This window comes from Furipterus horrens, unplaced genomic scaffold (assembly GCF_987537825.1).
Source record: "Furipterus horrens unplaced genomic scaffold, mFurHor1.1.pri manual_scaffold_5, whole genome shotgun sequence".
Lineage (NCBI taxonomy): Eukaryota > Metazoa > Chordata > Mammalia > Chiroptera > Furipteridae > Furipterus > Furipterus horrens.
In genome coordinates this window covers 168,650,611-168,663,226 of record NW_028327175.1, presented here as the reverse complement: position 1 = coordinate 168,663,226, position 12,616 = coordinate 168,650,611, and positions in this window count along the sequence as shown.

The window sequence follows — 12,616 nt, the reverse complement described above, 5'->3', positions numbered from 1 at the left end:
TCGCCCTGCTGCCTTAAGTGATTCCCTGCTTACGCTCATTCTTTTGAAAATTCCAAAGTGCTATTTCTGACCTGTGATTTACTATTGCCGTACGTCTCTATAAGCAGTGTTTTAGCTTAAGTGGCAGTTGCATATTAATTACAAAGTTAATTATGTGCTGTGTAATCATGCTGTAATTCATTAGTTTACTCTACACTCTGAGAGCCTCATGCTAATAACAAGATCTGACAGAGGGTTTCAGGAATCACCAAGAAATTTCCATTAACAATCCAGAATGAGGTTGAAAAGGACTTGAGACCCCATCAAGATACTTCCTTGGAACCCATTTGCTTGACCTGAGGCCAGGTCCTTGGCCCCTCAGGCTGTCAGGGTGCTGGACCCCAGCTGCCTGGGGCTCTAACAGCACACAGCCTGGAGCACAAGCTGCCTGCAAACCCTGGTCTGCTGAGGACAGTGGAAAACCCAGCTGGGTCTTGTTTTTTCCCCGCACGGAAGTTCAGGGACAGGAACAGAATTTGTTTAAAATTACTTACGGAACAGAGAGTCAGTTCTAGGTGAAAAATAACTGCTCATATCACTAACATGGATGGCCCCAGGAACACTGACCGAGTGGCAGACCTGGAAGGGGCCTCACTCAAGAGGACGCAGGTCTGAGGTAGTTCAGATGAGGAGACCCAGGCCCAAGGGAGGGGGAGGTGCATATCTAGGATTTGGATCAAAGTCTCTTTACATCCTTTTCCTTCTCTATTTCGTCCCCCGAAGCATCCAGGGATCTGAAAGTGAACACTGGTCATGTTTCTCTCCCGACTTTCCTGTTTTGTTTTGTCTCCTAACAAAATAACCCATGGGACAATCTTTAGATTAACTCCTTAGATTAAATACAGTACCTCCTTAGACAATCTCAACCCCACTGAGGCCAAGCGGCCTGGTCTGTGAACTGAGGTGAGAGCTCCCTACCTCCTTGCACAGCATCAGATGATGGATGGGAAGGAAATGCAGGTGCTCCAGACTCTGCCCACACCTGGAGTGCCCAGGGGATTCTTTCCTAGAATCATCTCTTCCCAGGCTATATGTTGTCAGCCACTGAAGAATCCCCTATGAGCCTCCAATGGCATTTAAAAGTCAGTGTGAGTCCAGACAGGCTTCCTGCAATCTCCCTCCTGTCACTCTGCAAATCTGTGGGTCCAATTTCAAGCCTTCGTTGTGTGAGGGGATGCAAAGGCTGTAACCTATTCCTGGACGTAACGATCTGGTGGCTGAGACCCTCTGCTTTCCAAATATAAACCTGCTTGTTTTATTTCTGCTGACAGCTGAATGAAAAAAAAAAAAAAATTGTGGAAGTCCTTCCCCTTCTGGCTCTAGTCAACAAGAGGAGAGAAGGACTCAGAGCCCCAGCTGGCATGGGAGGAAGATAAATAAGAAAAAAACAAAACATGTCCTTGTGCTACAGTGGAATGTTTAAAAAAGAGGTGAAAAGCACAAGGTCAGGGGCAGATTTCATTTTCTATAATTTCAGCAGGCTCAGGGAGGAGGCAGGATGCTGCCGACTCAACAGTTTCAGGGGAATCACTTTTGGAGGGAACTCATTTTGGGGGGAGGGGGTGCTTCTTAACAGCCAAACACTGTGGTTTCTTTCCTGGGAACACTTCGGTTTCCCTGGCAACAGAGAAGTATAGCCTCCAAAGTTCTGCTCAAAGACCAAGGCCTGGCCTGGGATGCTCCCAACAATTAACCACGGCCAAGGCTTCACCATCCTGCTCGCACAGGCAGTGAGCTGGGGGGAAGAGGCGCAAAAATGTCGGCTCTGCAAAAATATGGGCACCAGTCCCTGTCTCTCTTCCCCCTCACCCCCCTGCCCCCCACCCCGCCCCACTTGTGCAAGCAGCTACTCATTCCCAGATCACCACTTTGCAGGGCTTTATGGCTGAGCAGGTAAAAATGCCAGACAACACCTTGGAAGCAAGTCTGTGTCTGACAGCACCTGAGGACCCTAAGGGAGCAGGAAAGGCTCTGGCTCAGGGAGCTGATGGACTAGCAAGGCCCGGCCTCATGTCCAGTATGCTTCAGCCTCGTGTGGCTAGCATAGGAGAACTGTATCGGGTGAGAGCAGGTCTGAATTTCTGAAGTCATCTTCCTCCATCCAGTCTCGCTCCAGAAGTGCCTTTTTAGAGCCCATTTAAAAAAAAAAAAGATCTTATTTATTTTTAGAGAGCAAGAAAGTGAGGGAGAAAGACAGGAGAGAGACACTGATGTGTGAGACACCTAGATCGGTTGCCTCTAGTGAGCCCCCAACTGGGGATCTGGCCCATAACCCAGGCAAGTGCCCTGACTGGGAATTAAACCGAAGAACTTTCTGTTTGCAGGTCAGCACTCAATCCACTGAGCCACACTAGCCAGGGCTTGAGCCCATTTTTCCAAAGAGAAATATTTAAATGTCTGGGAAGATACCTTTTATGCATCAGGTGTGGGAGGAAATGGGAAAAAGAGAGCAGGGGGGGACAAAGAGCAGACTGGTGATGGCATTTGCAGAGCACTTACCTGGCCACTGGGAACTGTGCTACATGCTCTGCAAACATTATCTCATTTAACTTGCTCTCTAGTTGCCAGCTGCAGCAGGGGCAATTATCCCTTGCTGGATGGAGTTGAGGGGTTAAGTGACCCGCCCAAGGCTATCCAGTAAGGGAGTGGCAGAGCTGTGAGCCACACTTGCCAGTCTCAGAGCCCTGTTCTCAGGAGAGGGGTAAAAGGAGTGACAGAGGCAAGAAGAGGAGAAATGGACTGGAAAGTCGTTTACTTCCCTAGTAGCAAAAGGGAGACTGAGGTTCCCAGAAATTCCTCTCCACAGAGCTCCCCATCTAAACATTCCCGAGGAAGACAGGCTGTAGAGCAGAGCTACCTGGAGGCTCCCAACCAGAGGCAGATGGAGCACTGGCTGATGTGTCCTGGGGGCCTGATACTGCATCCTTTATGAGCTTTATCTCCTTTAAAGCCCAGAACAGCCCTCCAAAGTAGGTAGTAATAATACATTTTACAGATGAACAACTGGGGGCTCAGCAGCATGTCCAAGTTCGCACAACTAGCAAGAGGCAGAGCTGGACCTCAGTCTTATGCCAAAATCTGCATAGTCTTAAATAATGATGATGATAGGCAAACCTGCCTGAGCTCTAAGTGCCTGTATTATTTTAAGCACACTTTGCATATTAACTTACTTTGTTCTCTCAACCACTCTATGATGTAATGCTATAATTAACTCCATTTTACAAATGGGGAAACTGAGGCACAGAGCTCTGTAAGCAACATGGCCAAGGGCACACAGCTAGTATACTATAGGGCCAACTTTGGGCCAGGCAGGCAGGCACTTGAGCCATACTTATAACCTGTAGGATGAGCTACTTCTCTAATTACTAGGACAGCCTGCCTCCCAGGCTTCAGTCCTTGATTCCGGATGGCTCTGGGGTCCCATCAGTTGGGTTTTTCCCTTTCTTGAGCTCAGGAAGAGCCCTGGAGAGCTCCCTCTCCCTCCATGGAAAACATCATGTAGGCCCTAGACTGCATTTCCTTGGGTGTGTGTGTGTGAGTGTGCCAGTGTGCATGCCTTAGGCCTATGCTGCATCCAGAGTGTGTGTGCAGCTGATTTATAACCCTTAGAGAAAACAGAATTGCAAATCTCACCCACAAATCTTCCCTGTCGAGGTACTTGTGACAGGCAGACATGCTGTGAATTCCCACGAGCAGGCAGGCCTCCACTCAGCCTTGGCTTCCTCACGCTCCTGCCTCCAGGACTGAGCTGTGGGGACCAGGCCACCCATGGCTCTGCTGAGGTCCTCTGGTGACCAGCAGTCTGGCCAGCTCAGTCCAGGAAGTGGCTACCAACTTAGAGGTCCTGTTCATCAGAAATGCTGGCTCCTGAGTGACCGGGCCCTAGGGAAGTTCATGAGACACAGGTAACCCATCCCTCCCCAAGTGTCCCACCACACTGCTAGCCCCACACTTTGGTCCTCACTGCTCAGCTGGTAGGGAGCAGGGCCCGTTGCCATCTACAGAACTGAACAGGAGGACACTAGCAAATATCTATTGCATATGTACAGTGTACTGCGTCTATATTCAATATTTTAGTTTGTCTCATGTTACCAGCATGTCAGTGCTCAGAAGCAAGACTTAAGAAAGATTATGTTCCTGGGGCCCTGGATCTGAACATGGGCAGCATGATTATAGAGCCCGGCCTGGGGACTACTCTACCCTTAAATCCTCAAACTCCACCGAGGGACCTTCAGCCCTGTTCCTCACACACACACACACACACACACACACACACACACACACACACACACACACTAACTCCCTTTCCCTGAGAAGGCACAATAGGAAGGCCCTTTTGGGTGTGGTTGGGGCCATTCCATCTCAATTTCCACAGCTGTGAACATGAGAGATGTTTCTGGCTTCTGAAGACCTAGAACCACTGCTGCCATGCTGAGTCTGGTTCACACCATCCCCGCCAAACTCAGCCTCAGGGGGTGCTGTGATGGCAGAGCAGGAAAGGGACATGTGCTCTCTCCCCCAAACCTCACCCTGAAGGGCCTTCCCAGCACCTGGTGTAGTGGCTGTACCACACCCTCTGGAAAGTGGCACCCAGCACCGAGGTCCTCTTGGAGGTCTGTGATAGCCAAGCCAATTCCTCTGCTGCCTCATTTCTTTAGGTGGGAGGGTGGGTGAGGGCAGGGCAAGAAGGAGGCTGACACTCTGGGAACTGACAAGGGCAGCAGTAGGCCACAGTTTAGGCTCTGCCCTAACCTGCTGTGTGAGCCAGGCCAGTCCACTGCCCTTCCTGGGTTGTCTTTTCTTTCTAGAAAATAGATTGGGCTTGACGGCAGGATTATTGAGAGGATTAAGTTAAATGAGCACAAGAGAGCCCTCAACCCTTCTGAGAGGTGTGCACATGCACTCACATGTGCACACACACACACATACACAGCATGTGTACACATGCACACACAGAGCTGGGACGGCATCAGGTTACAGGAGACCCCCAGAGCACTCGGCACCATGCTGCACTTCCCACGAGGTATCTCTCTGGCCTGGCATCAGGGTCAGAGTCCTGGTTCCCCCTCCTCCAGCTCAGACTCCCTCAGCCCCAAACCTATAATCACAGGCAGGGAAAATGACAGCCTTGTCCAGCAGCCACCCCCAGCTGATGGGCGGGGAGCTGGGCGGTGGCTATGGTGGTGGCTGGAAGTCAGGCCTGGGACACAGAGCTGCCGAGTCAGGGGAGGTCAATGGCGGGGGACAGAAGCCATGAGGACTGTGGGCTTTGGGGTGGGCAGACGATGAATGAGAGGGAAGAGGGGAGGGGTGGGCACGAGGCCCAGGGCTGGTCTGAGGCTGGCTCTCTGCAGGACAAGGCCCAGAGAGGGTCAGCAAGGGGTCATGACCCTAGACCCAGAAGCACAGGGCCCGAGACCCTGAGACAGGCTGGCCTGGCCCCTGGAGGAAATAGGACAAGCACCGCCCTCAGTTTGCGGTTTGGGAAGCTGCAAATACACTGAGTCCAGGGAGACTGGGGCAAGGCCTGGGCCTCTGCATTTTATTTTATTTTAGTTCTTTAATTTTAGAGAGAGGGGAAGGGAGGGAGAAAGAGGGAGAGAAACATCAATGTGAGAGAAACATCGATTGGTTGCTTCTTGTACGTACCCTGGTGACGGGCTGAAGCAGCAACCCAGGCATGAGCCCTGGCCGGGGGTTGAACAGGGCAGGGCAGGGACTCTGTACTTTAGAATGAGCCCAGGGCTGCCTGGGATGGCAGGAAGGTGCTGGGGTTTCTCCCACCTGTGCTGCCATCCCCTCAGCCCCACCTCCATTTGGCATGAGGGCAAGGCCATGGCAGTGCCATGGACACTCTGACCACATCTGCCAAGCTCTGCTGCTCACTGTTGGTCTCCTCAGAGGCACATGGCCCATTGGTTGGTGGGGCTGAAGGTCTGCCCCTGTTTACGAAGGCCCAGTCAGCAAGGCTAGGGTTAGCCTGTGAGCACTCCTCCTGGGCCCTCCCCACCAAGGGCAGCTGAGTAGGAGCTAAAACCCATCCCTAAACTTCCTGGGCTCTCCATCCAGGGCCACGTGGACCCTCGGCCCATCTCAGTGGGGAACTGAAGGCATGGTCTCCTGGCAAAGGGACATCCCGCTCCAGGCCCTGCTGCCCTGACTCTCCATGGCCTTGGGACAAGTCACATGCACTCTCTTGGCCTGGCTTTCCTCATCTGAAACAAGAAACAAGAGGAGACTGAATTGTGGTGATGTGCAGACAGCGAGGGAGGAACATTCAGGGTAGGCGGAGTGGCTTCAACAGAAGCTATAGGGTGAGAAAGCAGCTGTGCCCGTGCCTGGTGGGCTGGGCCAGGAGGATGGGCTTGAGGCTGGGTCTGGAGTTAGGGTTGGGTCAAGGTTGAAATTATAGTTGGGGACAGTGCTGGGTTTCTCTGACTGGCACCGTTTAGAAGTAATGTCTCCTGTGGGCACTGAGCAGGGGCCCTTGGCTGCTGCCTCAATGTCTCTGGATCACACACAGGGACCACTCAGATGGAGGCAGCAGTGTTTGCTTGGGGCCGCCATTGGATAGGTGGACAAAGAGCCAGTCAGTGGAAGTTGGGGCTTGCCTATTTCTCTCTGCTCAAGGATGGTGATCTGAAGCCAGGGGGCCTGGCGTGAGGGCAGGTGGCATGAGTGGCAATTGTTCCAGAGGCTTGTCTGCTCAGTGTGCCTGCTCACCCGCTGCCCAGTCCCCACTTGCCATGGCCTCACCAGCCCCTTCCCTGCCCCCCTCATGGGCCAGAGATGGCTGTCACCATGGCAACCCTGCTCATTCAGTCCAGGATAATGAAGCCAATGTGTTTTTCATTTCCATGAGCTGGAGAGTGAGCAGAGTGGGGGAGGGGGCTCTTCCCTCTCTGCCCCGCCTCTGGAGGAAGAGGCAGGCTGGAGAGAGAGTGTGGGATCTGGCCAGTGGAGCCACACACACTAGTGGAAAAGGGGTGAGACCTAAAGCCACCAAGCTCTTGCCCCACCACAGCAACGATGTGGCTAGACAATGCCGGTTAAAACAGCCAACACCCAGACCAGGAGAGGCAAATGGGGCTCCATTTCTAGCTGTGTGACATTGGGTTAGTGACTTCATCTCTCTGGTCTCACATCAATACAACCAAGTTCACCAAGCATTTATTGGGTCTCTTCTGAGTGTCTGGCCTTCTGCCGTCTCTGGAGATCTAGACCAGATCCAGACAGAGCCCCTGTTTTCCAGAAGCCCACAGGTTATCAGGAGAAGGAGCTTGTACTCAGTACATTTCCCAGCTATAAAAAAATGAGGTCAGTAACTCTTACCTGTTGCTGCCTATCTTTGAATTACTATCGGAAGGTTTATATGAAAGTATGCATGTGAACGTGCCTGGTGCACACAGTAGGTGCTTTATAAGTGCTAGCTAGCCTTTCTTTTCTTCATTCTGGGTGTATGGCTTGTAGCACAGAGAAAGCAAATGTCTCAGAAGTTCTCACATGTGAGTGAGCAGTCACTGCTGCCCTAACGTCTGTCGTTCCTCCCTGTGTCTGGATAGAGACATGCCCATTTGGCTGGAGGTGAAACTGAGGCCTAAGCAGGGCTGGGCTGGGCTGGGCTGGGCAGAGGCAGGGTGACAGGGTGGTGGCCTTCGGCCAGCCTATCTGTGGCAGGGTTTATCTTCAGCCCAGACAGGGAAGAGCAGGCCCGTCTGGGAAACCCAGGGCCCACAGTCGCTGCCCTCACACCCCCTCCCCCAACCCTTCTCCAAGGGCAGGAAGCCAAAAGCACTCACGCAGAAAACCCTGGCCTGTCTCTCCCCAATAATTCAATCACCTTGGAGGCCAGTGGCCCTCTCTCCTGGCTGGGCTGACAGATGAGAGGCGGAGGGAGGGGAGACATGCAAGGGAGAGGGGGTGGGAGACCAGGGAAGCCGACATGGAAAAATCAGAGCAGGGTTTGAAAAATGAAGAAATAAACCTGCCAGGAGGGAGACAGCCTCGATCCGTCCTCCATAAAGCTGTCTTAGGGCCACCAAGGACGTTGGCAGGTGGGGGAGGCCGGAGATGGCTCCTCCTGGGACCCCAGTCGCCCCCACCCAGCTGAGATCCAGTCTCTGCCTGGTGAGGGGTTGGGGAGGAGGGAGGCTTAGAGGGCTTGTGGGTTAAAAGGGGGCAGGACTGTGGGAGGTGCAACCACGGGGCAAATAGGGCCAGGAGAGGCCTCTTGTCCCAGTGACACACTGAAACCCGCACACAGTAGGCACTCAGTGTTGGACTGACCGACAAAGGAATACATCACAGTGTCTGCAGGCAGTGAGCAGGACCTCTGGAGCAGGTTGACTAGACATAAGGACTCAGATAGAGCCCATTCACCTACCTGACCATTTCCCAAAGGGAAGACAGGCCAGACAGGTCCAAAGTCATGGGGCAAATCAGAGCCGCCTGAGTTGTCCAGCTAGGGGTCCAGGCAAGACCATCTTCACCATGAACTATAGGGTTGGGCTCCTCTCCCCTCAAGTCCCTAACCTAACAGTGCCACATCACAATCAGCCCAGGCCAGGGGCCAATAAGAATTATGTTTTCTAGGAACACTGACTGACTCTGAAACCTGCTCATAACCTAAGACCGAAAGAGAAGGACAGAAAATTATAAAGTGACCAGAAAGAAATACATCAGAATGTTGACCAGGATGACCTCTGGGTTGGAGGATTCTGGGCAGATGTTATTTTTCTTCTTTCAACTTTCCTGTGACTTCCAGACTTCCTACAATAAGCATGCATTTACTATTACAGTAAGGACAAAGGGACATTATCAGAGTTTAAAATAAATAAGTCACTCTCACCAAATGCTACTTGTGCTAGATTCTCTACTCACAGGACACAGTCAAAGAAACAGGTTGGATTATGAAGCCGTTTCACTGAGGCACAAATGCCCACCCACAAGAACCTCCCTCTGTGGCCTACAGAACCTGTGAGGTCACTCCAGGCGGGAAGGAGGGGACCAGGGCTCCCCTGACTTTGCTGTGTGACTTTAGGTGAGTCCTGCACCTCTCTGTGCACTGATATTCTTCTCTTGCCCTTCTCACCTCACAAGATGGGTGCTGAGGACTCACGGGTCTGGGCTTCAACTAAACTTGGAAAACTACATGAATTAGGGTTCAGGGCTTCTCTGGAGGGACACTGTCTGGGAAGAGGGGGCAGCTGAGGTACCTCCAAAGACCAGGCAGGCTAAGGCAGGGTGGGGGAGTGGCTGAACAGCGCCAGGAGGCCAGGGGCCAGCTTTCATCCCCTGTTTACAGTGGAAACACAAATTTGAAAAGGTTTCACTTTTCCACTGTTTTTGTGGCGGTGCTGTGGGGAGCAGGGCTTCCTGAGAGTGAGGCCAGCTTTCCAAGGCCACACCGAGTCCAGCCCTGCACTGGCCTCCGACAGGAAACACCATGTTTTCAATTTACGGGTCCCTGCCAGGCATATTGAGCAGCCCGAGCTCCACCAGCCTGGCTGTGCAGGGAGAGAGCAGTTCCAGGTCTGGCTGCAGCTGGGAACCTGAGGCAGGCCTGGTGGACCTCCAGGACCCCAGAGGGACCCTGTAGGATACTGAGGAGACTTGGCCCTGGGCAGTGGTGCCTGGCGCAGCCTATATGGTTTTGCAGCAGCTGAAGCACTTGGTGACTCCTCTCTACAAACTCCAATTCCTTGCCTCCTGGCTCCCATATCAGCGAGTCCTACTCTCTTTCTGGACAGAAGGGAAACTAAGGCCCACAGAGAGAAGAGGCTTCCAATGCCATCAAATTATTAGTGAATAAAGAACAATCTCAACCCAGATTGACGGGTCCCAGCTGAGCCCCCTAGCAAAGTGGGCCTCCCCTGCCTTCCCCATGGTAGTGATAACAGCTGACCTCCACCGCACACCTACGGCCCAGGCACCACCCTTGCACTGAAGCCACAGAACAAGCCCATGAACTGTCTGATCTTCATCTTACAGATGACTGAAAGTGATACCCAGAGGTTTAAGAAATTCACTAGGGTCATTTGGCTGGTGACCATGGAGCTGGGAGTCCTGGACTGTACCACAAAGCTGCCCCTCTCCAATCCCCCTTCCTGGTGCTGCTCTTGGCTCTGTTCCTTGGTGTTTGGAGCTGCCCTTGTCCAGGCTGGCAGAAAGCCTCGCTACCATGCAGGCTCTGCCAGCAACTCCCACCATTGGGTGCTTCTGGAAATTCCCAGTGAACTGAGTGATGCCTGCAGCAGGGTGTTCATTCAGCCAGTGGGCACTGAAGGACTTGGGCTACGCTGATGGGCTGTGCTCTGGCACTGAGGAGAAGCTCGGGCTGTTGCCGCACCTCCCCGCTGTACAAAGGGTGAGGCCTTGTAGTTCTAATGACCTGTGCTTCTCTTGCCCACTGCTAGAACATCAGCTCCACGAGGACAGACCTGGTCTCCTGCTCACTGAGGTATCCCAAACACTTGGAAACATGCCAGTAGCCAGTAGGTGCTAAGCAAACATCTGCGAATGACTAAGGGGTGGTGGTTGGGAAGGGGTGCTGTCTTCACACGGTGGGTTTGAAGAGACCTGGAATCCCTTCCCATTAGCCACATTACTACCATGTTTCCAGGGGAAGAGACGGCCCCATTCCATGGCCCCATCATGGCTTCCAGCCCAGGCCCCATCTGCACAGAGCTCTCCTGATGCCCCGCTTCTCCCTTTCTGGGACTCACTGAGGTCCAGCACTAAACAAAGGATGCATTTTCAGGGATCAAAATCCCTTGCTTGTTTGTTTGTTTTTCCATGCACTGTCCCCTCCCTGCTTTTTCCTGTCCAGGGCATTCCTGTTTCCAAATGGGAGCCACTTTCTAGGTGGGGGATGGCTGGGCTCACACTGGCTCCCTGCAGTCCTGTGAGCCGGGCCAGTGCAGACATGGACACAGAGTCCTCTCATCACAGACAACACCAGGGTTGCCAAGGAGGTGGGTGCTCAGGGCTCCAGCCCCAGGCTGCCCTCCTGCTGGCTGGCCTGCGGGGAGCCACACTATGTCCTCAGAATTGGGAGGAGCCTGTGCCCTGCCTAGTCCACAGATGGGCAGAGACGCTGTGTATGCATGTGTGTACATGTAGGGGAATGGGAAGAGGGACACACATACTCACCTACAGGCACGCAAACACATATGCACACACCCTAGAGAGGGAAAATAAGGGATTGGGGGGCAGGGAGGGAAAAGAAAGAGCATAGGAGACAAACTAGCACTGAGATGGACTTAGAAGAAGGCTCAGAGACAGAGAGGATCTGTGAAAAGGGCACCCCCTGGAGTGGTGCAGTGCACTTGCCCTGGGTGGGACAAATACAAGAGAGTTGCAGAAGGGGACAGACCAAAGAGATCCATGAAAGAGACCCAGAGAGTGAAAGGATGAGCATGAGAGGGAGGACCACAAGGACAGGCAGGTGAGCCAGAGAGCAAGACAGAGGAAGACAGGCAGACAGCGTGAAGGTGGCAGCAGGGCAGACAGAGCACACTGCAGGTGTGGCAGCTCGTGGACCCGGTGGGCTTTTCTGGGAAGACTTGCTGCTACCAGCAGTCTCCTTCCTTGTCTGGATGCTGCGAGGACCGCATGTAGGAACAGAGAAAGATGGGCTGCTGGGTCTCACGAAGCACCCCTCCCTTGCCCTTTGCCCTCCAAGCCCTAGCAAGGTATCCCAGGTGGAGCCCAGGAGCCCTTCCCCTCTCATTCCCCTCCTTCCCTTGCCTCCAGCTCAAGCTTGGAGAGAGGCCAGGGGAGGGGAGTCAGACAGAGCAGGAGGTGGTCAGGTGCACAGAAGCTGCTGCTCCATCCCTCCAATGGATGAGCCCTTCCCATTTCTGGGCCTCAGTTCACTCCCTCAAGGGGAGGTGGGGTGTGATGGTTCCTTAGTTCTCCCAACCCCTAACACCCTGTGTCTCCAGAATTTCACATTCAGCCAGGGTCTTGTGTGTGCTCTGTGCTTTTTGTGTCCTCTCTACCTGCCCCCACTTCTGAATGACCTCTTTGAACTCTTCCAAACCCCAGGTCCATTGGGCTTGCATTTGAAAGCCCATATTTATAAAAAGTCATCTCAGCTACAAAGGGGCTCCCTGAGAGGAGCACCCCTTCCCTGACAGCACCCAGGGGATGGGCCCCTACCTGCCCACATTCAGCCTCTCCTCTGACATGCTGATTTCAATGAAAGCCCAGTGAGAGATGAAGCGGCTGCGTCTTTCTATAGGTCAAAATCTTCACTGGCTCCCATCAAATAGAGGTGCAATCCACCATGGGACCTCATCACACGCTCTTCCTCCTACTTGCCTCTCTGGGGCCAATAGCTGGGTGGCTGGGGATTGCCCTGTGTTCACTCATGCTCTTCCATCCACTTTATCCCAACCTTTCCCTGCCCCTCCCAGTGGGAGCTCTGTGTCCCAGGCAGCCCTGCAGCCCAGCCCACCTGCCCTTGAAAACTGTGCACACCGGGAAAAGCTCTGGGACACATCCTGATACGGGCAGGCTTAACCCATGATTGTGCTGGTCACTTCAACGCCACCAGCTGAATCTGGAGAATGCT